Source organism: Lepisma saccharinum, chromosome 17 (genome assembly GCF_977018435.1).
Source record: "Lepisma saccharinum chromosome 17, izLepSacc3.1, whole genome shotgun sequence".
NCBI classification, from domain to species: domain Eukaryota; kingdom Metazoa; phylum Arthropoda; class Insecta; order Zygentoma; family Lepismatidae; genus Lepisma; species Lepisma saccharinum.
In genome coordinates, this window is record NC_139245.1 from 37,821,009 (window position 1) to 37,848,098 (window position 27,090).

The 27,090-nt window shown below is 39.4% G+C and overlaps 1 long non-coding RNA gene across 1 annotated transcript; it reads left to right on the forward strand.

The window, feature by feature from the left end:
* Positions 1-661: 661 nt before the first annotated feature.
* LOC146001270 (uncharacterized) lies at positions 662-26,318 on the forward strand. The gene is made up of 3 exons (XR_014443555.1): positions 662-742; positions 15,561-15,887; positions 26,216-26,318. It is a non-coding gene; the product is annotated as an uncharacterized LOC146001270 (long non-coding RNA).
* The last annotated feature ends 772 nt before the right edge of the window (positions 26,319-27,090 follow it).

Genomic DNA, 27,090 nt, shown 5'->3' on the forward strand with positions numbered 1-27,090 from the left:
CAGTATGGCCTTCAAAGTATAAAGGTAACCCATATTTTTAACTTCTTGTTTTTATTAATTCTTTCACTCATAACGATCAAAGTTGAGGGAGGAGCGAATAAACGTCTTTTTGATCATAGTAGTCAACGAGGTGTTTGTCTTTATTTTTTTGTATAAATATATATTTGGTTTTAGCTTTTCAGCTATGCACCAGTTACATTTATTTTATATTTATTAATTTTACAATTTCATAATTTTATAATACAATATTTTCTCTTATAATATAGTTGCTTATTATTTTCTAAGTCGGATTCTTCAAAAGTGTTGACAATACGTATGCCCCATTATATCCTGCATCTTTTAGATCTCTTAAGAAATAATGACGCATTAAGAGGACATTCAAATATAATATGATCAGGTGTTCCTTCAGTTGCACCACACTGACAGATTGGGGATTTCACAATCTTCGTGTCTTTGGGGGCTAGGGTGTAATTTAGCCGACAACTAAAAAGGCTTGTTAAAGAATTTCTTGAAAGATCAATATCTTGATAACAAGGTTCTTTAAATCTTCAGTGCTTCAAATATGACATATTCCTGTGCTACAGTGCACTGATGGTATTCAACAATACAAACTGCAAGTTTGTGTAACCATAGCAATGTTAATATTATATTGTTGTGAAACTAATTACCTACAGTTCTTGTCGGATCGAAACTAGAAGTGAGGCCTGATTGCTATGACTGAGAATGATCCACGTTTGCGAAAGTGAGTACTGAGTACTAATTGTGTTTTTGTTCATTTTACATATACCGCAGTGGGAGGTGATCAGGTCACGTTTCCTACTTGTTCAGGGATGATTTATAATCTTGGGTGCCCTTTCGTCATATGGAAAGGTTATTTTACAATATGGTGGGCAACATGGCCGCTAGCCATCACTTTAAGGGCATGAGGGAGGGTTTCCGCAAGGCCCTACCTTCTTCGGCGGTTGCGAGCACTATTGCCAACTTAGCTCTTTTGGAGCCAGATCTGGCTCGTGCACTCATTTGGCTGTGAATAACTTTTGACATAAATATACATTCTGCATATTGTTATATCGGCTGCGTCGCCCCACCCCCTCTACCTCCCAGCTACCTTTTTTATAGCGACGTGAAGATGTCATAATATTGTTATCCAGAAATACTTTATTACCGATTTCATACAACCATCGGTGGATTATGAGATGAGATAGGTGATGTTACCAGATCTAGACGGTAAAGCAGCGCAACCCCCCCCCCTTTCTTTGACACCTAACATTACCCTAGGAGGCACTTTATCTAGCCTTGAAAGTCAGTTTTAACTCCATTAAGGTAAAATTTAGCTCTTTTATGCGCATCAGGTTTGACAACACTGCCAGGATGGCCGTATGAGGCAAGGAGAAACGCATTACGCTTATGGGAGTATTATTTTAGGTAGTGTCTGCCGCCACGTTCTTTTTCTGCTGGAACCTCAAAAGAGATGCACGTGGCAGCAAACTCGGTCTTTGTTTTATCGTGATTTCATCATGCTATGTATGCAATTACGTCTGTAACACATACTGTGAAGTTGTAGCGATTACTTTCACATAAATGTTTTAAGATTAGGTCCCTTAGCATTCTTCTAATAATAAACCTAAATGCTCTCGTAGTTAGGTTAGGTTCCGTTAGCATTAAACTAATATCGCTAAATGCTTTATAAAGAAAAAGGTTCTAAATTACCTGTACATTCATTCCCACTAATCATAAACTTGCATTTTTCTCGTCTTCATCTGTTCTTAAGACTTGTAACATCCTTTTAGCAGACGAATTACGTGGCAGGAGCAAATTTGACGCTTATTCTTACTGATGACACGCAGACTCGGCCATTATTTTATGTGTTCTCTTGGGAATATCAAACTTCCGATGTCATAGAAAAATATATCAACGGGAAGAGGACAGATTGAAGATGTAATTGACAGGCGAAAAAATCGTAACTTCCATTTGATTAGCCGTAACTTCAAGTTAATTCTCCTTAAGGAATACATGGGATTCTGAAAATTCTTACTTATATTTTTGAAATATCGTGTCTAGCTTAATAATCAACATAAAGAAACGCTTGCACTTGCAACATGAGGAGATTGAATTGTTGATTTAAGTCCACTTTATGCACAGTAAGGCTAACTACATGAGGAGAAATTCATAGCCTCTTATACGCCGTTTTCTTAGTAGCAGTGCCCATTCGGACGATATTGAAATAAATGCGGAACTGTCACTCTTCACCTTAAAAAGGCTCGTATCCCGAAAATGAGGGGGGGAATCAAAGAATGCATTTTTTAATAAATGGAAGCAAGAATGAATCCAATTTTGTATTATTATGTATGAGAAATATGAAATATATTTCTTATAAATTTTGTTTTATTTAATTTTTGCATGTTTTGAGAAGTCTGAGATGGAAATCAAATTGAATGGCTTGTAATTACATCCAAATTCACAAAATATAAGCAGAACTGAATTGTATACAATGGTGGGCATTATTAGTAATTTGCAAATTAAAATCGGACACTTTAATGTGGTTAAAATTGCCATTCTTGACTACTTTTCAGCTTAGATGTAGAAAAAAAATTAAGCCAGTAGAGATTTGAGGACTGGTATTACTTATTTGTCACAGACAAATGATCTCACCGCAAGCATGGTTCAATTCATACCCTGTGGTTTTTAGCCCACTTTGACCCCGATGGAAACTCATTTGTCTTCATAATGACCAATTGCGTGGCGAAGGTCGCAGTTTTACAAACAGTGACAAACATTCCACCAACAGATAATGTTTACTATTGCAATTTTTCACGGATGCGTTCCATTGGCACTTTGCCTTTCGGATCGGCAAATATTCTGTGTGCTCATGGTGATGCATTGTTTGCTTCACATGCTATTTCAATTTGACATTTCGCCCCATTTCCCTCGTTTTTCCTGGCCATTAATATCACGGCTTTAATAGGAGTGTATCCGTATTATGCAACGCCTTGATTACGGCTCTCGTATTTAGCGTTAATGGCCATTGGCGTGTTCGAGGTCCAAAAAAAAGGGCATATGTGAACAACCTGTGGCGTTTGCTCGTTTGTAAATGAGCCTATCTGTATTCGTTGTACAAGAAAGCGACAGAATAAACACTTAAATGTTTTTTTTATTATGATTTTGACAGTTATTCCTGCACCCCATAAGTGAATATTTCGATGTTATGAATCTGATATTCACAACACAATATGCTATTGCCAGTATGCACCAAGCCAGAAACTAAAACAATGCTGGTCTTAAACATTGATTTCCACAAAATTTCAAACTTATCGTGCTGTAATAACTTCAGATTTTTTTTAAAGAAAAATGTCTTCAACATGCTTAGAAAATCATAAAAATGGAATATTATTCCAATTTTAGAAGGTTGGTGCACAATTCTTACAGTCATACATTTGAAGTACTTTTTTTTGCACACATCAGCAGGGCCAATAAAGGGGCATAATTCAGAGATGGCAACACCGTTTAAAAATTGAGATGAGAACGAGGCTCAGTCGGTAACGCGTCTGACTACCATGCTCAAGGTCCCGGGTTCGATCCCCGCGGTTCAAATCCGGGAACTTTTCTAACGGTGGAAGCGGCCCCGGCGCCTACCCAGCGTCGAATAGCATGGGTACCTGGGGGAAACCCTGGGGGGTAAAGGCGGTCAGGGGCGTATGCTGATCACATCACCCCCCCCTCACGACCGGATCAAGAAAGTGTGGGGCGTTACCCCCACACCCCCTATACGCCTTCATGGCGTGGTGCTATGCACAGGGGAACACTTTACCTTTTTTTTTTTTACGAGACCAAACCTGTTGAGACGAGATAAAAATTGATTTCCTATGCGACTTATTGAGTCATTCAGGGGTGGCTGATTATTTATACAGGAAAGAGTTATGATGTACGTGTTGCATAAAATACAAAATCTTATGTTATGTTCATAATTTGAAGACTCGATAAAAGTCGAGAAAACAATGACGTCGCTAAAGGAGGGACAGGGTGGGCCACAGCCTACTCCAGCAAGACGGTTGCTTCCGTGGGTTCCACAAGTTTTTAGAATAAATATTGTAACTTTGATGTCATTATTACCATGTACAGTAGTGTTCTATATTAACTTTTGAACTTTCTAATAATTTCTGAGTGCCATCTCGTTACGAGCTAAGGTTCTGTCCCAGGGCTGGTCCCTGGAGACACAATTGGGGGCGTTAAAACCTTAGCCGTACCGGATTTCACCCTCTGTGTTTGAGAGTAGGTCCCGTTGACCAATGGGCGACAAGTCAGAGGTAGAACAGGTAGTTAACGCAACACAAATTGAATAGTTAATTGACTGAGTTTTATTTAAGGCCGAAACACATGGAAATGGATATCAAGTTAGTTGGCGCTGAACTGGCTACCTGCCCGCATGTGATGGCTGGCTGGCTGACTGCTTGACTGGTTTGGAGGAATAGGACATGTTCTAATTGCTACTGGCTTTCCTCGACTGGATTCTGTGGAACAGCCAATCAGAGCAAAGTTTCGCCATGTGAAGATAATTTGTGAGTTTGCAAAGGGAGTTTTTTGTCTGTGGTTTCCGAGTGTTGGCTGATTTTGTTAGTTTCTCAATAAGAAAAGAAAAACGAAAGAGATGATGTGCAGTGCATTCGTGTCCAGTTCATTAATATTTAGGTATTTATGCAAAGCGATGAGATGTGTACGTGACAAATATGCCGAAAACAAAAATCCTTATTATTACAAGTGTATTAAATTAAATTTGATTTTTTTTTAAAGTTATGAATGAATCCTGCGGATCTCATGTATGAATATGCATACCCGAGTTAATTAGAAAGCTTGTTCGGTACGCATTGATTACCATATCTTTTTCGAGCCAATCTCTAGTCCGCACTTTTCCTTTATAATTTTTAATAAAAGCACAAAGCAGTAATTCTCCTACAACATTTTTCAAATTGCTCGTCCATTTTTACAGATTGTTTGCTCTGCGCAATGTCTTATGGGAACAAAAGACTATCGACAAGTACTGTGTAACAGGTATCGTGAGAGTCGAAAACTAGCAAATGGGTAGCCAGTCCAGCTCCAACTAGGGCATTCCTACTGGATCTCAGTTACGTGTGATTCAGGCTTTAGTAAGCACTCCAATAGATTAATAAAAGGGAGAAGTTAGGGGCGAAACGATTAGCACCATGAAGGGTACTTATCTCGGGATCGCCTGGACGCTGGAACGGTCGGTTGGGCGCTGGTGCCGCTGGCTGGCCTGAGGCGTCTCGCCTCTGGACAGGCCCCGGCTTGGGCCTCACGGCTTCTGAGCGGCCCTGTAGTCGATTCTCCGCGTCCGGCACTGTCGCGACCCGATCTCGATCCTTGGCGTTCCCGTTGTCTTCTCCTCCTGAGGCAGGTTGTTAACCCCTTTTATAGTACTCTCGGGAGTTGGGAAGCTTAGGATAGGGTTTCCGGATATGGCCCGGTAACCATCTTCCACTCCCCCACTTCATCCGCCCCTTTGACTTTTCTGGTGTTGTTATTGCGAGTCTCTTTGTATTAATATTGTTGAAAATGAAATGTTGTATGGCTTAATTGTAACCCTATTGAGATAATAAATACAATGTAATAAGAAGAACGAGCCCGCATTTACCGAGACCGAGAATGAGCCGAGATTCCTCATTCACGAGACGAGAGGAGCTGTGCTTGGTACAGTCAAGTTCAAAGATACATATATTGTACGAAGGGAGGTTCCAGAATTGAAACAAAACATTCAACCCTGCAAAATATGTTTGATTTTCATAGTATGGGTACATCCGCACATAGGCTATCTTTGAACGTCACTCAATTCGGCGATAAGCCACTTAACTAAACGAGTACAGGTTCCTAACAAGAAAATAAGATTTATCTGTTAAAAATTTCCTCGCTCACGTTTTAAGACTATTTCATTCATTTCTTAATAAGAACTACAGCGCCTAGAATAACGTAGTGTGGAAAACGGCATGCTTCTGCGCTCTCTGGATGGTTCCACTCGAAAATGATCCGCTAGAGGCGCTGGTGTTGACCCCGGTGCTTGGTGTTCGACTGCTTATAATGGAAGTAAATGGAGTTTTCGCTGCAACGTCTGATTCTTTTACATGAAGCATTTCTATGAATGTGTTAATTGCTATGATATTTGGTACAGTGGTCGCGAAGATATTAACGAACACTCTAGACAGTCGACCACGTCCTGTTATCGTCATACTTTCGTTAATAATACGGGAGAAAAAATACGCGTGGAATGCTCTTGACAACTAAATGTTTGTGTATGAATTAGGTTCGTTATTATTATCATCATCATCATCATTTCTTTTAAAGATATACACACTGAAGCATTTGTATTTTGGATATTTACTGTCTCTTTTTTTCCGCTTTAAACTAATCGCGGCGATGATGATAATGATGATTGCATGAAACGACAAGGGGAACCCCACAAAACTTTCTTAGTGCCATCGACGTGATTGTAAGGCAACTTTCAAACCAATGGGACAAGCGACACGGGATGTTCACACTGTCACACTAGTGACACACACTTCCAGATTGTAAAATAGCATTCATTGCACATGAGGGTCCAAACAGCAAACGACACGTTCATATGGCGTATTCGCGTGCTACTTGTTACTTTGGTCGGAAAGCTTCTTAAAGGAAGGGTGCTGAGACCGAAGCTACGCGCTACAGGGGGAGTTCCCAACTAAGTGACAAGCGACATGGTGTCTTCAGTCTATTAGCAAGTGTTGCTTGCGAACAACAGATAGGCGACACGATAAGCAACACGTGTCGCTTTGTCGCTTCTGCGTCGCTCAAACTGGGCCATTTCCTCAATAGCTTGCAACATGTTGCCGAGGTTTGTTGTTCGCACATTCGCGATGCAATGAGTGTCTTGCTTTAGTGAGATTGCGCACCAAAGCGACAAGCGGCACGCGACTTATCGCTTGAGGATTTCACCAACCGAACGCTGGCCTGTGCTTCCCGTCATGCCGCTACGATGTGAAATGTTGCTCTTGATTGGCTCGTTTCCAAGCAACATGTGTCGCTTCGGTGTGAAAGTTGCCTTGGACCGAAGGACCCGTGTCGCTTTGGTGTGAAATCCTCGTATCGTTTGTCGCGTGTCGCTTTGGTGTAAAATCTCCTTGAAGAAACGGTGCAGTCAGAGCTTGTCCCCCTACGGTTCGAAAGGCTGCATTGATTTCCGACTATTCGCTTTCAAGCGACATTTGTGGTTTGTCGCCTCGGTATGAAATATCTCTCAGGATACTATTTATATTCTAATAATATAGAAAAATAAACTCTAATACACAGTTCAAGACCTGACGTCCGGAATCACATTGCCATGTTTCTTCTTGTGTTACGCATGCTATTTATTTATTAATTTTATTTTACTTTTCTTTCCAAATTAATGCCATTTCGTGACTGCAAATCACTCCACAAATATAACTGTTTCCATCAATTCACTTACCGCCTTTCTAGAGAAACAAATCTACACAATATATTCCAAAAACTAACTAAGCCGCATTACTTTCATAACAAAATTAGCACCTGGGTCGATCGCACTGCCATCTACTTGTCATCGTGTCGGGGAACCAATTTCTTGGGTCGTTTTCCACACTACGTTATTCAAGGCGGTGTAATAAGAACTAACACCAGGGTGCGAAATCGCGGGGGGGAAGGGGGGATTTTCCCCCACCAACGATCTTGTCCTGAAATTCCCCCCCAACCAAACTTTTCCGGGGGGTAGGGTTTTGTTCTAACAACAAACATAAACAATTACTTTCAGAATCGAATATATTTCACTGGAATAATTTCGAAAACACACGCATAGAACGGACAACCAAGAGCCTCATCTCTAAGGACACTGAACCCAACAATTCCTAGAACACAGAAATTATACCGACTTGTTATTTCTTCTCCATTTCTCATTGCCTTTCGTCAGCTTCCGAAAAGTATATACATATATTAATAAAACACGTAATGGCAATTAGATGTGAATTTTAATTTTTGCCCCTTCCCCTTAGGCACGCAATTCATTGTTCATGTTCATAGCATTAGTATTACATTAAAATATTCAATTTGCAATCGAATTTTAAATGTATATAATATAATTTGATTATTGAATAATTGACACATAATTAATGGTATATATATATATTAGTGTGTGTCTGTCTGCTCCTTCCCCTCCCTCCAATCTGCAGTGATTTCGCACTCTGACTAACATTATTGTCTGTGAGGATAAAATCTCCTTACCTATTAAAAGCTGAGACTGTAAAGAGGCACTCAGCTCACACAAGGACAAACACAGAACAACACACGATTCCACAGAGGATTATCTTGACCGTGTCTAGGCGCCAGAGCCTCGTTGGCTTGCAAGAAGCAGTTACCGGGGTGCCCTACGGGGAATTGATGATGACTTTTGGATGCTAAATTTAACATATGTGTAAGATACAGCATGTTAAAATTTAAGTGTTTGTGAATGGTGATGGATAACTTTTGTCCACATATCTTTGAACTTGACTGTACCTGGCGCGCAAAGGATTTTTGAAAGGGAGGAGTTACGGATACTTTTTTTTAGTAGTCAGTTCTTAATTTGCCATCTTTTTCTGCTGTTGACGTTCTTCTTTTAAGGAAAACTGGGCCGAAGGGGCGTTATGAACCCCACCCCCTCCTCTTGGATACGCCACTGACCATCTCTGATTGAATTCCTCACACACGTCCAAAGAGAAAAAAAAAAGTCGATCGTTTGTCTTTATGTCTGCAGAATGGTAGTGATATATCACGTTCTTGAACAAACCCCTCTTGCAGAGTACGTTCCTGGTATGATTTATTCTTTGCAATCGCACCCCTAGACATTTCTTGCCTTGAAATACGGCTTGGAAGAACATATTTCTTAGCGCTCGAACAACGTAAATTAACGAGCCTAGAGTACCAGAATTATTACGTCTTCAGGAAAGAATGAAAAACTGCACAACAGATGGCGTAACTGTGCATTTGCAAGGGTAAGGCGCTTTCGTGAGCACTGCATGATGGGAAGTAGAAATGTGACTCCTTTTGGGAACAGTGAACTGTGTGTTTTGTCGGAATGTGAAGAGAGTTTTAGATGGAATTTCCAGACATTTAACGGAAATGCCGTATTTTTTCGAATCCAAGACGACATCGAATGTAAAGTTCACCTTAATTATTGCTTCAGGTTTTGATAAAAAAAAAATAGAATTACTTCCAATTTAAGATGGACAGATTTACACAATACTTTATTAGAAGAATACCGTAAAGACCGTGTTAAAAATGTAAACATAAACATTGGTGAGGTCTTGCCCGGTCCCCCCGGAACTTCCGGTTTAGGCCAGTCCCCGTTGTTGCCAGTGCAGATTCACCTGCATACGAAGTAAGAAATGAGCGCTTGTTTTCATCAGTTGTGCGACGATAGTCAAGAAAGGTATTTGTTAAAGTTCTACTATGAAGGACTGGACGTCTAGAATCCGTCGGATTCAACTGCAGAGCAGATTATTAAAATATGTTGTGCCTTTGTGGCCGCCAGTTGTATAGCATACTACATACAAGTATCTCATGTACACGCACGACGAACTCAAAACGTACGAAAGTTTAGATACATTCAATTATTTTGTAAATGGAAAAGTGAGGGAAAGATAATTCTATAAAACTAGTGATATTATTATGTTAGAAACTATACTTACGTGAATCTTTGCCAACAAATCTGCAGAAGTAATGAAATGACACATAACAAATGCTAGTAAATATATATATGTGCTTTCAACGTCGCCTTACCGCCGGAGAAATTTAGGGAAAACCTATGATAAATAGTATGCCACTTTCACTTGCACGAATTTACTTCAAACAACAAGGGAGTTTTCAGACTGAAGCGACAAACGATATCGGGATTTCTCACAGAAGCATTCGATATAAAACAAACCATTCACCAGTCACGCCTGCGCAAATAACAGGCCGGGGCAATACAATACACGGTATTGATAAAACAGCCCATTCCGAGCGACAAGCGACACCTGCAATTTGTCGTGTCTCTTTAATTCGGAAGGTGTTGTTTACTTTTGAATGTTGGTTTCCAAGAGACACGTATCGCTTCAGTCTGAAAGCTTCCTTTCGAACCAATTCACCACGAGAAAATGCACGTGTCGCTTGGACTGGACTGTTGTTTTCTCTATCATGCATCGTGTCGCCTCGGTCTGTTGTACTCGTATACAAGGTGGATTGTTTCCTTAGAGTGAAGGGGCTGTTGCTTGTCGCTTCGGTGTGTAATCTCCGTGCCACTTACAAGTGAATCCTCAGTGATCAATGAAATGTTTCGAACCGAAGCGACACGACAAGCTGCACATGTCGCTCAGATTCCCAATGGCGTGTATTGTGCCGCCTGAGACTTGATTTCTCATGCTTATTTATAGACTAAATGGGCCTGTTTCTCTTGTCACTTCGGTACGAACCACTGGTGTCACGTGTCGCTTCGGTTTGAAACCTCACTAAGAGGCGTGTATTTCACCACAACACAATACGCAGATAAACGATCAACATGTTTGTAACAAAATGCAAGTCGTACAAATCATTTCCGGGTACCAATTCTTTCTTCGTCCTGCTTTATCAACAGGTTTCGTCTCTCTACGTCCTTCGGAAACCTACGAAGTGATACTTGACTAAATAAATTTGTTCCCGATCGAACTGTACAACCATATGCTACACAGCTCACACCCTATTTCCAGTGGCGTAGCATGGATATTTCGGGTGGGAACGCCAAGTCCGAAGGAAGGGTCGGCCCTTTCTTGCTTAATAATTTACGTATGGTATTAGTCGCCACAGGTATTGTTTATTTGCCTGAAGTCAGCTGGGTTTTCAATAAAACATCATCCATGCATGTTTTAGCTAGAAAATTAGATGCCTCACTATGCCACAAATGTTTTGAACTCTGGTGTTTTATACCTTTCTGCATGACGCAAGTCATTAAGAAATCTACCTGAATCACAAGGGCCTCTGCACAACAGTAGACGTCATTGTTGTGGATGATCCAACTACTGATTGATTTGGTTTATTTTATTTCGCTTTTCTACCACTTTTGGTTAATTGCGAATATGAATATGAGTGATGATATTGATGAAGGGACACTGACAAAGAACACCCGTGCTCACGCCGGGATTCGAACCAGGGACCTCTGTCGTCTTGGCGCACTGTGCAAAGCAGAGTGGATGATCCAAATATCGCACACGCTACTGACATAAGAGTGCCGATTAGTAATTCAGACCACTGTTTATTACATCTTGAGAATGCTGATAAACATTTTAAAATAATTTTGTCCAGAGACCATTCGATGTTAAGAGTTTTCAAATGAATGCTAAACATTTCCATTGACACAATATTAAGTAGTTAGATAATAACGAAAAAATACAATAAAAAAATTAATAGTTTTGCGGGTTAAGTGGTAGAGCAGGCACAGGCTGAATTTCTACCACGAGGACTTCACCAACTTACTTGACAAAAACTGTGTTGATCTTTTAGTTTGTAATGCACATCGCTGTTCGTGCGATAAATCATACAATGCAGTGGCCATTAAGAAGAGTATATTTGAGATTGGTAAAGTTACGTCAGTCAATATTACGTATTGTAGCATCACATAGCACGAGTTGCATGAGCGCGAAGAGCGAAGAACCGGGTAGGAATTCTACCGCTGTCGTCTGCTTCAGAAGGCAGGAAGGGTCACATGAACCAGTCACGATAGACCTCTCTGCTCCGTACGCTGGCGTAAGAGAGAGCATTTACGCGAGTGCTGTAGAAATCGAAGCTTTCCCTCCAGAAAGGCAGCAAGGAATATAGAGTCTTGTACGCCGAACCTGCTCGGCGTCCGGCCGGAAAAGGCATTGAAAAGAGATGCTAGAACGAGTGTTGAGAGTGGAGCGTTGCAAGCGGATTGCGAGAAATAGCTATTATAATGCCATGAAGGTCAAACACACACTGGTGTCCAAAATTAAGTTGACAAAGGAAAAAAAGTGGGAAAAGTCGCAAATACGTGCATGAAAATGGACAAGACTTTCGGGAAATATGCAACACGTCGCAACACTTCTACCGAAACAGTCCACGGAAGGATAGTGCCTGACGTCATTGCACAATTGTGGAAAGGGAACAGCTGCGCCTCAGGTGAGCAATGTGCAGACGGCAGAAAGCTCGTCAGTAGACAGCTGTAGGTGGGTGAACGAGCATGATGGCTCATCACCAACGGCTGGACGATGCAATGCGATGGGGAGCAATCGGTCGAATGGAAGCAGGGCAGTCACAGGCCGACGTGCCACGGTGGTTGAATGTGTCACGCCAAGTGGTCTCCAGAATGTGGAACCAGTTCCAGAGAACAGGAACCATAACAAGACGACCATCGCAAGGACGGCCACGACGGACAACACCAGCCGATGACCGGTATTTGACAATTACGGCCCGTCGCTATAGGAACAGGACTGCAACTCAGTTCTCCCAGGACCTGTGTGCTGCGACTGGAGCCTCAATGTCACGTCAAACTGTGTACAGACGACTCAATGCGGCAGGACTCTTTGCAAGACTACCAGTGGTGTGCATCCTCCTCACCCCCTATCACCGACAGGAGCTTTACATGTGGTGTCGCGAACATGGACAATGGACCCAACAACAGTGGTCATCTGTGCTCTTCACTGATGAATCGCGCTTCAGTCTCCACAGTGACTCGCGGCGAATGTGTGTATGGCGAGAGCTTGGGACGCGTTTTCATCGATCTCACATCCACGAGGTTGACCAATACCACGGTGGTGGCATCATAGTCTGGGGAGGGATAATGAGTGGTGAACGTACGCTCCTCTATGTGCTAAACAGCGGCACGCTCAATGCCCAGAGGTACAGGGATGCCATTCTGGAACCAATAGTGCGACTTTTCCGAGGGGCTGTTGGCCCAGAATTCTTGTTCATGGACGATAATGCCCGTCCACATCGTGCTCAACTTGTGGATGAGTTCCTGGAAGGTGAGGATATTCGACGGATTCCATAGCCCGCACGTTCACCGACCTAAATCCGATCGAACATGTGTGGGATGCATTGGGGAGGCAGCTTGCAGCACGTCCTATCCCTCCACAAACCCTCCACGAGCTCCGATGTGGTCTCTTGAAAGAATTGGATTCCTTGCCCAAGGAACTTCTTGACACCCTCATGAACAGCATGGGAAACCGTTGTGCAGCATGTATTGCTGTTCGTGGTGACCATATTCCTTATTAATGGGCAGTGCTTGGTCACCAGAATGCCTAGGATGGAGTTAAATCGTTGTATTCCTTTGTATGAGTTTTGTACCCAATCCAGTAATACAGGTTTTTTCCTTAAATGCTCTTTCTTTTCTGTTCATATTTTGTGTATCCTCTCTCTTCTTTATTGTTTTCTGTCTCCTCTATGACCCACAACCCCGTTCTATACATCATTTTGTCGTTCTCTTGCATTTTTCATTTGTCACCTTAATTTTGGACACGAGTGTATATGAAGTAAGTCACGTTTTACTTTATAATCACAGCATTTAAGCATTTTTGAAATTGTAAATGTGGGAACGCCGGGCGTACGGGCGTACTATAACGCTACGCCACTGCCTATTTCCTTGTAAAAGAATCTCCACTTTGCCCTTTCGTATTAACGTCCATAGCACCGTAAGCGTAACCGGATGTTCGAGGGGGACCAGACGAGTGCGCATGTTCAGCAGTAGCTCCGCCTTTAATACCGTCTATAGTATTATATTTATATTATTGTTACATTTGCAGTTCACAATACTACTATTGTCATTAGCATTTACATTTTCCATTTGAAAAGTAACACCACTTTACACTATATTACACTAATACCGTGCCACTGGCGTACGCAAGATTATTTTCGAGAGGCGTTGGAATTGTAAAGGCGGGTACTGCATGACTGCTTTCTAAGGGGCGTCACACACAATAATATATTTCGTATATTAAAAACTTTCCATATCAATCGGGACTCATTTTAGAGGGGTTGCATTTACCACTCTGTCCCCCCCCCCACATCTTCACTGCTTTTGTTTTAAAATGATGTTAATTTTCTCAGAATTTCGGAGAGGTCTGTAGCCCCTCCAGGCCCCCTCTGCATACGCCAGTGTACCGTGGTATATATATATATGTACTTGAATCCCAGGCGCACCTACATTTTCAACATCCAAAAAACCGAAGAAAAAAGCTTAGATTCGAAGAAATACGGTATGTGACTTGGATTTCTCTCTCTCTCTCTCTCTCTCTCCCTCCCCATCTCCCTCCCCTTTCTCTCCCTCTATCTCTCTCAAATATTCCTACTTATTTTTCAACTGGGGATACAAGGATTCTGCCAATTACGTGCCTGCATTCGCTTAGTCTTTATTCGAATTTTTTCTCCCAATTGTACCTCGTTACTTTTGCAGATAAAATTAGCCACCCCTCCCCAGATAAGCTCGTTAATCCGCCACTGCACATACCTAATTAAAGCCACATTATATATGTGTCTCCTATGATCGTCATGGCTAAAAGCTGTTTAAAAAATATTATTTGTTTCAACAAAAGCATGAATTGAAAGACTGGATTTGATTTCGAACAAAATATTGACGAGCATGCGCTTTCGTTGATAACTCTAATTCGCTAGATTATCGATTTGTGAGATTTTTTTATATTTTAAGAGTGACACGCAAACTCTGCAAAAAACATATTTTTTATAGTGTTAGCATTGATATCAGAACCCCCCCCCCGCCCCACCCAAGGCGAGAAGTACAGATAATTCGTTGTAATAACTGGCAGTAAGAGACGTCTGATATAACATTAAACTATTATCTTTTTTATTTTGATGCATTCAGTTCAGTGGAAATCTGATAATGAAGGTCCGCAGAATCTTTCCTGTGTGTGTGGGGGGCAAACAAGGCATATTTTTGCCATAATAGCGCTGCCCCTTAAAGAAAATACTCATTCAATTTTAAGTGATCATTCCTGCAATGCCCTTATAATAACACAAATTACTTGAATGAAATGAAATTATGTGTGGGATAATTTTAGGTTGACCTTCATTTTCCAGGAGAGGCCGTGCCCCCCCCCCCCTTAGCCCCTTCCGAACTTCCATTTGGTGTAAGGTGACTAGACGTATTGGCCGGGACAGTCTTTTTTTTTTTGTCCCTGTCCCGATATTTGTAACGTAGAACGGGACGTCAACACCAAAATGTCCTCTTTTTGTGACAGTGACTTACCGACATAGAATTACTGCAACAATTCACCTTCTCTACCATTACTATTATGAATGACTTTTTATTCTAAAAAGGACTGCTTGGTTGGAGTGCAGTGCATATCATCACATTATGAATTATGATTTACAGCGAAACAGTTATACATTAAAATGTGTACATTTTGTCGTTTAGCTTTCCCTTCAGGAAAATATGAAAAATGTTTTTGTTTTTAAAATCTGATCACCTTAATGTAGTAAGATACCTCCCCTCTCCTCCTTCTCAGGAATGTAAAATTTCAAATTTTACTTTTGTTTCTTTTCAGTTATTGAGTTTCTCCCCACCCCTTGGCTAGAGAATAATGGTTGTGGCTGTCCATTTAGTGGAGATACTTACCATTGTTACTCTAATGAGTGCCTTATTGTTGTTGACTGCTGCTGTTGTCACCATCGAGAGGACTCTGAGCTTTGTGATCATTGTTATGCAGTACTCGTTAATGATTATTGAAATGGTGTTGACTCACTTTTGTAATGTGTCCCTCTACCTCATCACGTGGCTCCTATTCCTGGTAGATAATCTCATGGAATTCACCTGGAAAGCGTATTTCTGTGTGTTGAAGACGTGAAGCAGATGCCTGTGAGACTTGCAACGGGTAAGATATATTTACTCTAGCATTTTCGTTACCATTTCTCTTAACATTCATGGCATGACTAAAATGCTACCGTGTAAAGTGCAAACTTTTATGGTGTTTCAGATGCCATGGCATATTTCATGGCATTTCTTAAGAATAGGATCCGTCATATTTCCGTAGCATTTTTCGTAGCATAACCAATCAGAAGCGACCTCTAGGTCACGAGTGCTGCTGTAATGGCGGCCGCGTGAGATGTAAGCAAAGTGTCACTTCACATTTTTAAAAGCCGATAACTATTCAACCGAGACAAATAACGTTGCATATAGAACGGTATTAGGTTCAAAACAATGGCGCTGTTTCCGAAAGGTACAAAGTGCAGACTTGAAGTATGGTCTTGACGGAAGTTACGTCACCTAGTGTAGTTCGATAGCGCCAAGTACACAAGGAATCGAGACCACAGGGCAGAGCACGCATCGTTGCAGGCTTGGTCAAGTGGCAAGTGGACTTGTTGTTCATTTGTTTGAAATCGCGGAGGTAGAAAGCCAGCAAGTTGTTGGTTGCAGTTCTTCTAATGAGTGGAAATGTATGTATAAGAACATTTGAAAATGCTATGTGATTTCTGTGGTGAAAAGCAAGTGTTTCAAACGTGGAAAACCAACGTGTCCTCGGTTATATCTACTTATGGTATTTGGCGCTGCAGTCGAAGTGCAGTTCGAAAGATTTTCACTTCCAGTCCACGACTTCAAAACCGCACTGCGAGACTATTCTCGAAGTATTGCATCTTTCGGACACGAACATATACAGTGCAAGTATGAAATAATATTTTAGTTGTTTCAATTCTGATCACCGTGCACTCACCATAGATGGTGTAAGGCGTAACTCGATGTGCCTTTCATGCTGTACATATTATATATTGTAATCGCAAAAGCTAACCGATGTGTTACATGAAATGCTTCTGTGTAAAAATTACTGTCTGCTAAAAGAGTTTTGGAAGCATTTCCCTCTGAACCGGGCCTTAGGAGCAAAAATTAAGGACCCTGTTAAAATTTAATAATCGGCAAATTGCGTGATTAAAATGAAATGAATGTGTATATGTATTAGGTAACCAAAAAAGTTCTGTCAGTTTCTGACGAGGTCGAACTTCACACACCCCGCATACTGCAAGTTCCAACGAGATCATAGTCAGTTGTTGGTGTGCACATGAACGTTTCACCAGCAGGTTATGGTTAGTGCAGTTCAACGTGAACATCAGTAAGGACAGGTAGTGCAAACAGCGTGATAAGAGCCTGTATGCTGTGTGAGTTTAAACTTGGAACAAAAGCGACAGCAGGGGGAATGAAAATATGTTAGGCTTTCTGCAATGAAGTGCATGAGTGGACAGTCTCTGAGCAGGGGAACTTTAATTGTGTCTACCTGGTATTAGCGTTTAGCACATAGTTTAGTTAGGTAAAACTATCAAAGCCGGGAATCAGATTTCTTCAAATTTACAGGAGAAAGTACTTATGGAATTGAGTTTCTGTGTAATTTCATAAGATCGTAGAAGTATTTTCTCGCATTTTTCAATGTATTTGGCCGCTAATTCATGTATTTTTCTACAGGGTTATTCAAAATGATGGATACACTTTCATTCATGTATATTTCCTTGAATATACATTGAATATGAATAATATACATACAAGAGAGAGGGGAAGGTCTAAAGTTTTGAATACTACCGCTAGAGCGCAGTTGCGTAACCAACCACTCGAGTGCGCATGCCCGTGCCACCAAGAACCCTTCAGTTCAGTTCCGAGTAAGATGGCCACTGTGCAGCACAAGGTTTTCTGCATTCTTGAGTTCGGCAAAACTGAATCGGCAACAGCAGTGCAGCGAGCATTCCGTCTTCGATTCGGCATAGAACCACCAATTTGGAGGAGCATATACCGTTGGTTTAATCAATTTCAGCAAACTGGATGTGTCTGCAAAGGAAAAAGCACGGGCCGACCGCGTGTGTCAGAGGAGGGTGTGAGACGAATTGAAGGCAGTTTTGTGCGCAGAAAGTCAACTAATGCGGCTAGCAGAGAACTTGGAATACCTGAAGCAACTGTATGGCGAGTTTTGAGACGCCGTTTCTCAATGAAGCCCTTCCTCACCGATGGATAGGTCGCATAGGAAATGAAGACCTGGCTCTTCTGTCGTGGCTACCGAGATCTCCTGATCTCACACCATGTGACTTTTTCCTGTGGGGGTATGTCAAACAAGCCGTGTACGTACCACCTCTACCACGAACTCTGGGAAACCTTCAGAACCGTATCACAGATGCAGTGAACTCAGTTACACAAGAGATGCTTCTTCATGTGTGGAATGAGTTCGGCTACCGCTTAGATGTTTGTCGAGCAGCAGGCGGCAGCCATTTTGAACATCTGTAACCTCTATTGTAAGATTGTAAACTTTAGACTTTCCTCTCTCTCTTGTATGTATATTATTAATATATAATGTATATTCAAGGAAATATACATGAATGAAATTGTATCCATCATTTTGAATAACCCTGTATAATAATGTCCGTCCGATGCACGAAAGCTGTTGCTTGCATTTCCATCCATGTACTTGAACCGGGTGTTGCGAGCATCTGATGACGTAATCCCCGGTAAGTGTTTCCAAACACACAGTTTTTTCACTATATTGCCCAACCTAAAGCAACCTAACCTAACCTTACAGTGATGGTGCGTGGGGCTATCGTGAATGGTTTTTGGAGCTATTCGTGGATGGTCATACTATCCCGAATGGTTTTTGGGGCTATGCGTGAATGGTTTTTGGGGCTACGCTTGAATGGTTTTTGGGGCTTTGCGGGAATGGTTTTCGGGGCTATACAGGAATTTTTCTGTTAAGAAGGTTGAAACACTGCTTTGCCGTTTGAAACACAACGCTAGGCAAGATTTGCCCGCCATTTTGCGTGAAAGGAAAGCGAGAAAAGAACGAACAATAATTACTCGATATGTCGATACTAATTTCGTTAAAAAAAGCGAAATCCCTTGTTAAACAATCTTTCGCAATGCTGAATAAGTAAGTACGAATGTCAACAATTACAGAATAAACGAGTTACAGACAATTCCCGGTTCTGATAGTTTTACCTTTAGTTATTTTAACGTATAATTTCCATACTTTCAAAATTTTCCGACATATATGTATTTCATATTCACGCTATTACTACATTTTGCCTTCAGAGGGGTTTTCCCCCTGTTAGTCAAGCTGTGAATCAAGCCCAGATCCAGCACTTCCCAACTTCCAAAATCAGGATTGTGTTACATAGAGAATGTGCCTAATGTTATTGGCAACTAAAGTGGGACTTAAGCTATTGATTTGTAACCCAAAAGCCACGGGTTCGATTCCGGTTGGAGGCACATTTCACTGGGCTTCGGATTATGGTTTTATGTTTGAGCGTTAACTAGACTCTTGTACAGTCATGGACACTTCTGGATTGTAACGATTCCATTGAAAGTTAATGGAATTGTTATAACCGAGAAGTGTCCGTGACTGTACCTTTGTTTACCACGATAATAAGATCAATTATGGTAATGATGAAAATAATTAACATCCATATCTTAGAACAGGATTGGAACCCAAGACACATGTTTTCAGTGTTCTATAGAGGCCTGGTCAGTTCCTGTTCAAGGTACGAGTACTATATGTTGTTTAGTTTATACAAAGATTAGAATATATTTCGACTCGGCAAATTACCCAACAGAAATTCACCTCTCCTAAGTATCATTTTTGATATTCAGCGACCAACTTCCCCCACAATTCATTGCGCAAAATCACGCTCCGCCGCCATATTTTGGACAAACAGATCAGATCCTGCTTTGAAAACATGCCGGGTAAGCATTGGGTGCAAGATGTTTGCCGAAAAGATTCATGTGAGTAGGCTTACCAGACGTCCGGTTTTTCCCGGGCATGTTCTCCATTTTAGCCTTATGTCCTGCGTCCGAGAGGAATTTGAAAAGTATCATAAATGTCGTACATTTTGAGCGTCACATAATATTAATTAGGACAATACGTGTTTCAGTTGTACAAAGATAAATCAAGCAAGTTACAAGTCTATGGACTACTCTCCCAAACTCAAAAGTGAAATTTATTTTGATTCAGTCATTGCCCAAAAAGAAAATATAGGTTTCTGCTAGAACATTAAGGTCACAATGATGATGTCACTGTTCAGTGCCTGAGTGGAATTTCTTGCCTTATAGTTTATACTGATGGAAGAAGGTGTTTCCCATTCTTATTCAATATTTTGATTGTAAAGCAGGGAATATAGAGATCAAAGTTATTGATCTAGAAACTACCCTGAATGAAACTTGTGGAACCATTTCAAGTAACGGTAATTACTGAATATTTGTTTGCCATTCCATGTCATAATGAGAGAGTACTTTTATTACCATCAGCACAACGGAGTCATGGGAGAAATATTTTTTTTCAAAAAAATTGTAAAACGTTTGGTACAGGGGTTCAGTATAATTTCAGAGTTTTACTGTTCAGTCTCTCATAAATATATATTTGACTAAACGTGAAATTTTGATAAAATCTGAGAAGTATAAGTTAAAACATGTAGTAAGAAATTCATTGTTTAGTATTAATCAAAAGTTTCAAAATTTTGCATTTAAGAATTCATTAAGAAACCATATATTTTTAAAAGCTGAAAATGTTAAATTTCTTTGTAACATGTTCTGGAAATGTGTTATTTATTTTGAATGTTTTGTGTCCTACATTTTGGGAAATTATGTCCTACATTAGTAGTGTAATTGATGCTACTATAAACTCAAGAAAGTATGAACCCCCCTCAAGCAGATTTGCCTACACTTAAAACTAGCTCAACATGCCCATATGAGTTTTTTGCTCAAGTGTGGAACCCTGTCTAATCCAAGATTTTTGTAAAAATGCCCTCGGGAATTTTTCGGAAAGTATGACCCCCCTCAGATTGATTTGCCTACACTTACAAAAGGCACTTCTGTGAGATTGTTGTCCATAATTCTGTCAAAAATATGTTTTTTTTGATATTGTATGATATCTTAAGTATAGTAACTGCTATAGTGCCCTAGCATGTATAGATTTCAAAATATTAACAATTTTGTTAATATTGCACTTTTCAGAAAATTAGGCATTTACAGCTTAAATATTGCATATAACAGGAAAATTATAGAGACAAAAAATGTAGAGAATCATGCCTAGAATATGCCTACAAAATTTCAAGTCTCCAGTACTGATAGTTTTTGTAAAATCTCAAATTCAAAAAATTATTGATTTTACAGTAGATGGAAAATAGCGGAGCTGGATCGCCCGGGCGAGTTGTAGCCTTTTATGCTGTATATTTTAAGGCACCTTCACGATAAAGAGATTTTGCATTACATATCAGCTAGTATTGTGAGAGTGGCTGAAAAGTGTGGGTATGTTGTTGCAGTGCTCCTCATATTTTTTTAAAAAAAACACAAAAATATAGCAGATTTGCATAAATTGAATTATAGGTTTGTTTGATTTAATATACAGAATTTTTTAATATTCATATTTACATACACACACACACACACACACACACACACACATATTTACTTCCGGTTTAAGTTCAATTGGATACCAGGCTCAACTTGCATATCTAGTACTAAAACAATGTAATTTTTCTAGAATTGCTCTGTGACTCTCTCATTTCTTACATCATAAACATATGATTTTTCACCTATGAGAATAACACTACATATGGTGTCATCAGGGAGTGTATTGTGGAATTCACAGATAATTTTAATGTTTGTCCTGTCATTAACCACAACTTGTTTTCTTTTTGAAGTGTTGATGACAAACATGGGTCTCTGTGCTTTGAATTCATCTGGTGTGTAATACATGTCAGTATTGCCAGTAGTGACCCTTTTGTATGCTGTAAATGCTTCATATAATTTAAGGAAATCATCCTTGGAAATGTCTAAATTATAATTTTCTCTAGGAAATACCTCATTTCTGCCATTTTTAAGATATATGTTCTTGATGTTGCAGTTATCAAATCTACTTGAATTTTTTTCCTGATTATTGTGTCTTCCAGTCTGAAACAGAACCACCACAAAATCCGGCATGTCATATTGTATACTGGAGAATGAATTTGTAGCATCAAACTCATAATAAGTACCAGCGGCAGGCTTCTGTACACATTGATATGTATAAAATTGTAAAGGTACTTGTGGATTTTTTATTATATCTGCTTTGTATTTAAGAGCATAACTGGCTTCATATTCAACAACTGGGATTCTTAACTCCATAGTCTGAATAATGCATTTGCCTTCATCAGGTAGGGTATTGGGGAGAGCTTCCCCTGTAGAGTTTAATGTGCTGTACCTCATCAAAGCATTATTATCATTGGCAGCTCTTCTAAATGTGATTCTTAAACCACCTTTCCACATAATATCTTTGTAATCTGAGAAGAATCCTGGCAACAGGCGCATTGGGAACAGCACTGTGTGGCTCTTGGTTAATATTTTATCACCAGCCTCAAATCCACCTATTTTGTAGTATGATGCCTCGGTTTTGGATAATTTTAGTGTGGCCAAAGCTGTGGAGGTAATGCCGGGATAATCCACTCTGTTTATAACAACACCATGCTTTCTGATCTCAATTTCAGAGAACAGATGCGGCACAAAATTATCAACCAATCTTATATTTGAATTTGCCGGATAATCTGTTCCATCGAGCTTTACAACATCAAATTTGATGTATAGATCTGCTCTGTGGGGGTGTATAAAGCCATCCCCTACATCAAGATCAACCTCAATTTCTGTGTTGGGTTGATTTAAATTTGCAAATGTCCTCCTGTTTGGGGGGAATGATTGTAGCTCATAACTCTCAATATTTTCCATTTTTTTTTGTATGTATTTTTATTTAAATATTAATCTCTATGATTGCAGTTGTTGTGGCTCCAGCAAAATCAACTAATTCTTCTTTTTCATTAGTGACCATCAATTCAATGTTATCTATTCTATTATGGCACACAGGAAAATATAATGTTGGGGATGGAGTGTAGATGATGGGCTCCATAAATTCAGAATTAGGTTTAAATGTTGCAATGATGCCAGTTTGTTTGTGAGTGCCTATGCCATTGGATTTGGTGATCATACCCTCGGCCACATTACAGTGAATATTCAGAGTCTCTATGGCTAAGAATTTAGGTATATTAATAGCAGTGTGTTTGATGGCTGGTTCAAGTTTTGTGTTGTTCTCAAAGCCTAACAGCTCTCCTATAGTACCCAGATCCACTGTTTCTGTAGCAGATACAATCTCTACTCTGTGAGTGACAGAATTTTGAGTTAATACTATACCTCTGGGTAATTGAGCATTTAGAGTGGACAGATTATATTGCCCTGGAGTGATGACAATTTTTTGATCCCCTACAGTAATTTTGTTGTTGTGGTGTGTAATATTAGGGATCAAATACATGCCATAAAATGCTCTGAGAGCTATTGTTTTGGGATACACTATATCATCATGTAATCTAAGTTTCAATATTGAATTTTGGCTGGTGAGATGGAATACCCCCATGATGTTTTAAATACCACAAGGCTTTTTGAAAATTTTCAATTGATGGTTTATTTATTTGAGACATATATCTAAGAACAGATAAACACAAATGTCCACAATTAACATCTTTGAAGTTTTGAACACGGGCATTATTGTAATAAAGATTAGCTGATTTTAGATATTTTACTAAATTTTCAGGTGGAACACCTCCAAATGAATCAAACACAAATGCCTCATCTTTTAAATATTTAAGATAACAAATCCAGTGAGTGCCCTGATTTTTGTACTTATCCAAATTAACAATGCCACACTCTTTGTTGAGTGGTTGTTCTGGTAAAGAATCAGACATGTACACACCTCTAAAATTTTTGATGCCCAGTGGCTTGATTAAAGCTTCAATATCTTGGTTTGTAAGCGGCTCTTGTTTTTTTTAAACTTATTTATGGCTCTCTTAACACCTTTGCCTTGTTTCTCCATGGCCAGGTTATGGCGCTTCAATTCATCTAATTCTGCCTTATTTTTCTTGGCATCTATTACTGTTTTTGCTATGGCAGCTGATCCCCCAGCCAAGCTCCCAACAGCCCCAAGTGCTGCTAAGATGGCCGGGATTAAAATATATGAAACCCCCCACATGTGATTTTTTTCTAGATTGCTGTAATTTTTTTAATTGGGGGGTACTAAGCAACAATTTCATACCATGGCCCTTTGCAATACAAGAGCTTTTTTTCTTGCGCTGCTTTTTGGTTAAAAGACTATCAATAGTTTTAAGAGATTTAAGACCTGCATAAGGTATTTGATACATAACACCCTTGGCCTTCATTGTAGGTTTATTATATATATATATTCACAGCCCCCACCCCAGTTTTTGTTTGGTGTTCATAGCTATGGTGGTCCCCAATGCTGCTATTTTTTCACTTAAAGAAGCATCTTTGCTTACAAATCTACCAAATGCAGCCTCTTCTAATTTCTTGTCTGCAACATGTCTCTTGTCAAGATCAGAATGTGTGTTGTATGCTATGTCATGGTCTCTACAAGCAGCATCTAGGGGATTAACACCAGGATCACCTCTGTTTAATCTATGGTCCAATTTTGTACCGGGACCACAATACTGATAGCCTGGAATGTGTAGTTCAAATGGCAGCTTGTTTATAATGTCATTAACCAACCCCCGGCCCTCAGAAATATTCCAAAATTTAGGTGGTAGAGTATTAATAATTTTTATAAGATATCCAATCCCCTTAGTGTCATTCACTATAAAATTAGACAATTTTGTGCTTATCATGTCCATAATTCCAACCTTTTCATTGTAAAAATTGTGGTTGCTAGCATTTTCCTCCCCAGCTATCACCAATAACCTGTCTACAAGTTTCCTGACATCATCAACCCAGACAAATTCTTTAGGCAGGGTGTTGTATTGTTTGATTCCACTACCTGTCTTAATTTGTGACCATATGGGCTTGATTAAATTGTTGTATTTTGCTCCACTGCTAGACTTGACTCTTTTTTGTGTGGGATCATTGTTCTGGTATAGAGCATCTGATTTTATTAATATTTCTTTGTAGTGCTCATAGTCTTGATCTGTATAGCTGCCAGGCCTTTTCCTAGTAATCAGTTCCCACAATCCATCAATTTATGCAAATCTGCTATATTTTTGTGTTTTTTTTAAAAAAATATGAGGAGCACTGCAACAACATACCCACACTTTTCAGCCACTCTCACAATACTAGCTGATATGTAATGCAAAATCTCTTTATCGTGAAGGTGCCTTAAAATATACAGCATAAAAGGCTACAACTCGCCCGGGCGATCCAGCTCCGCTATTTTCCATCTACTGTAAAATCAATAATTTTTTGAATTTGAGATTTTACAAAAACTATCAGTACTGGAGACTTGAAATTTTGTAGGCATATTCTAGGCATGATTCTCTACATTTTTTGTCTCTATAATTTTCCTGTTATATGCAATATTTAAGCTGTAAATGCCTAATTTTCTGAAAAGTGCAATATTAACAAAATTGTTAATATTTTGAAATCTATACATGCTAGGGCACTATAGCAGTTACTATACTTAAGATATCATACAATATCAAAAAAAACATATTTTTGACAGAATTATGGACAACAATCTCACAGAAGTGCCTTTTGTAAGTGTAGGCAAATCAATCTGAGGGGGGTCATACTTTCCGAAAAATTCCCGAGGGCATTTTTACAAAAATCTTGGATTAGACAGGGTTCCACACTTGAGCAAAAAACTCATATGGGCATGTTGAGCTAGTTTTAAGTGTAGGCAAATCTGCTTGAGGGGGGTTCATACTTTCTTGAGTTTATAGTAGCATCAATTACACTACTTACATTTCCTTACTGCGATTTTGTAACCCTACATATGAGGAATGTGTACGCATAAAATATCACAAGTTTATCGATGTAAAAGGACTTCTCATACGCCTAATTCATAATGTTTCTTTCCAAAGTGCTCTCTCTGCGTGATGACGTCAAGTTGAATATTATCCATTCGTCTGTACTTTACATAAGCTCTTTCTTGCATCTTATACACTTCTAGTTTTCCGATACTAGTTATTTCTGGGTTATAACTTCTACTATCATCATACAAATCAAATTTAATAAATTTGTGTATATATCCTTTGGAATTAGTAAAGAAAATGCAATAGTGCTATAAATGTATCTTCATGAATTCTGCAGTAACTCTTATCAACTTACACTCCAAACTTGCTAATATCCACCTTGGGGCAGTTTTAACCAATTACAGCGAAGACTAGGTCTGTATTTCATCCTCTTAATAATTTTCTCTCGTTATCTTTCTTACAGATGCCCAGTGACCTGAAATGCGTGCATGTCTGTTCTAGGCAAGGTGGAATATATTTTGTATGTGATACTTGGTTTCATAGAAAATATTAAAGTAAAAAAGGAGAAGATATGTCTTTTGTTCAGTGTTATTTAAGATGAAATATCTAGTTGTAGACACTGGCGTACGCAAGGGGGAACTGATGGGGATACAGCCCCTCCCGAAATTTTGAGAAAATAAAAATTTTCAAACGAAAATCTATTAAGAACTGGCAAGAAACGAAAGATGCAGATGAATCTCCCTTTAAATGATCCCCGATGGCCATTTTTGTCTTCGAGTACAATTTTAATAGAGTGAAAAGCTCCAAATATACACAATAGTTTATTGTGTATCCGTTCCCCTAGAACGAAGCTATGCACTATCCATATTTACAATCCCGGCCCCTCCAGACAAAAAATCCTGCGTAATCCAATGTATGTAGAGAACTATTGTTTTTAACATTGACTCGTCACATGTCTACAGGGATATAGTTAAGGCGGGAGGAGAAATTTCAACCCCAAACTTTTTCAGTTCTTAGAGGAAAATTTTACTTTAATATTAAAGAAAACTAAAAATTATAAATTATTCTTTTTTACTTACTGTATACTTGTTGGGTTATAAACTAAGTTGAATATAAACGTAATAATGTCTGCGTGTTTTCGAAAAATAGTCAATGTTTATATTTTGTTTTGCTTTTGTTTCAATTGTTGAAGAAATGTGAGAAATATATTGTATTATTTACAGTTACAATTATCAGTTAAGTGATAAACAGAATATGTGCAATATTCTCGGATTTGTTGAAAAACGTACTACTTTTAGAATTTCGAGAATAATTGTTGTAATTTGGATAGTTTTTATC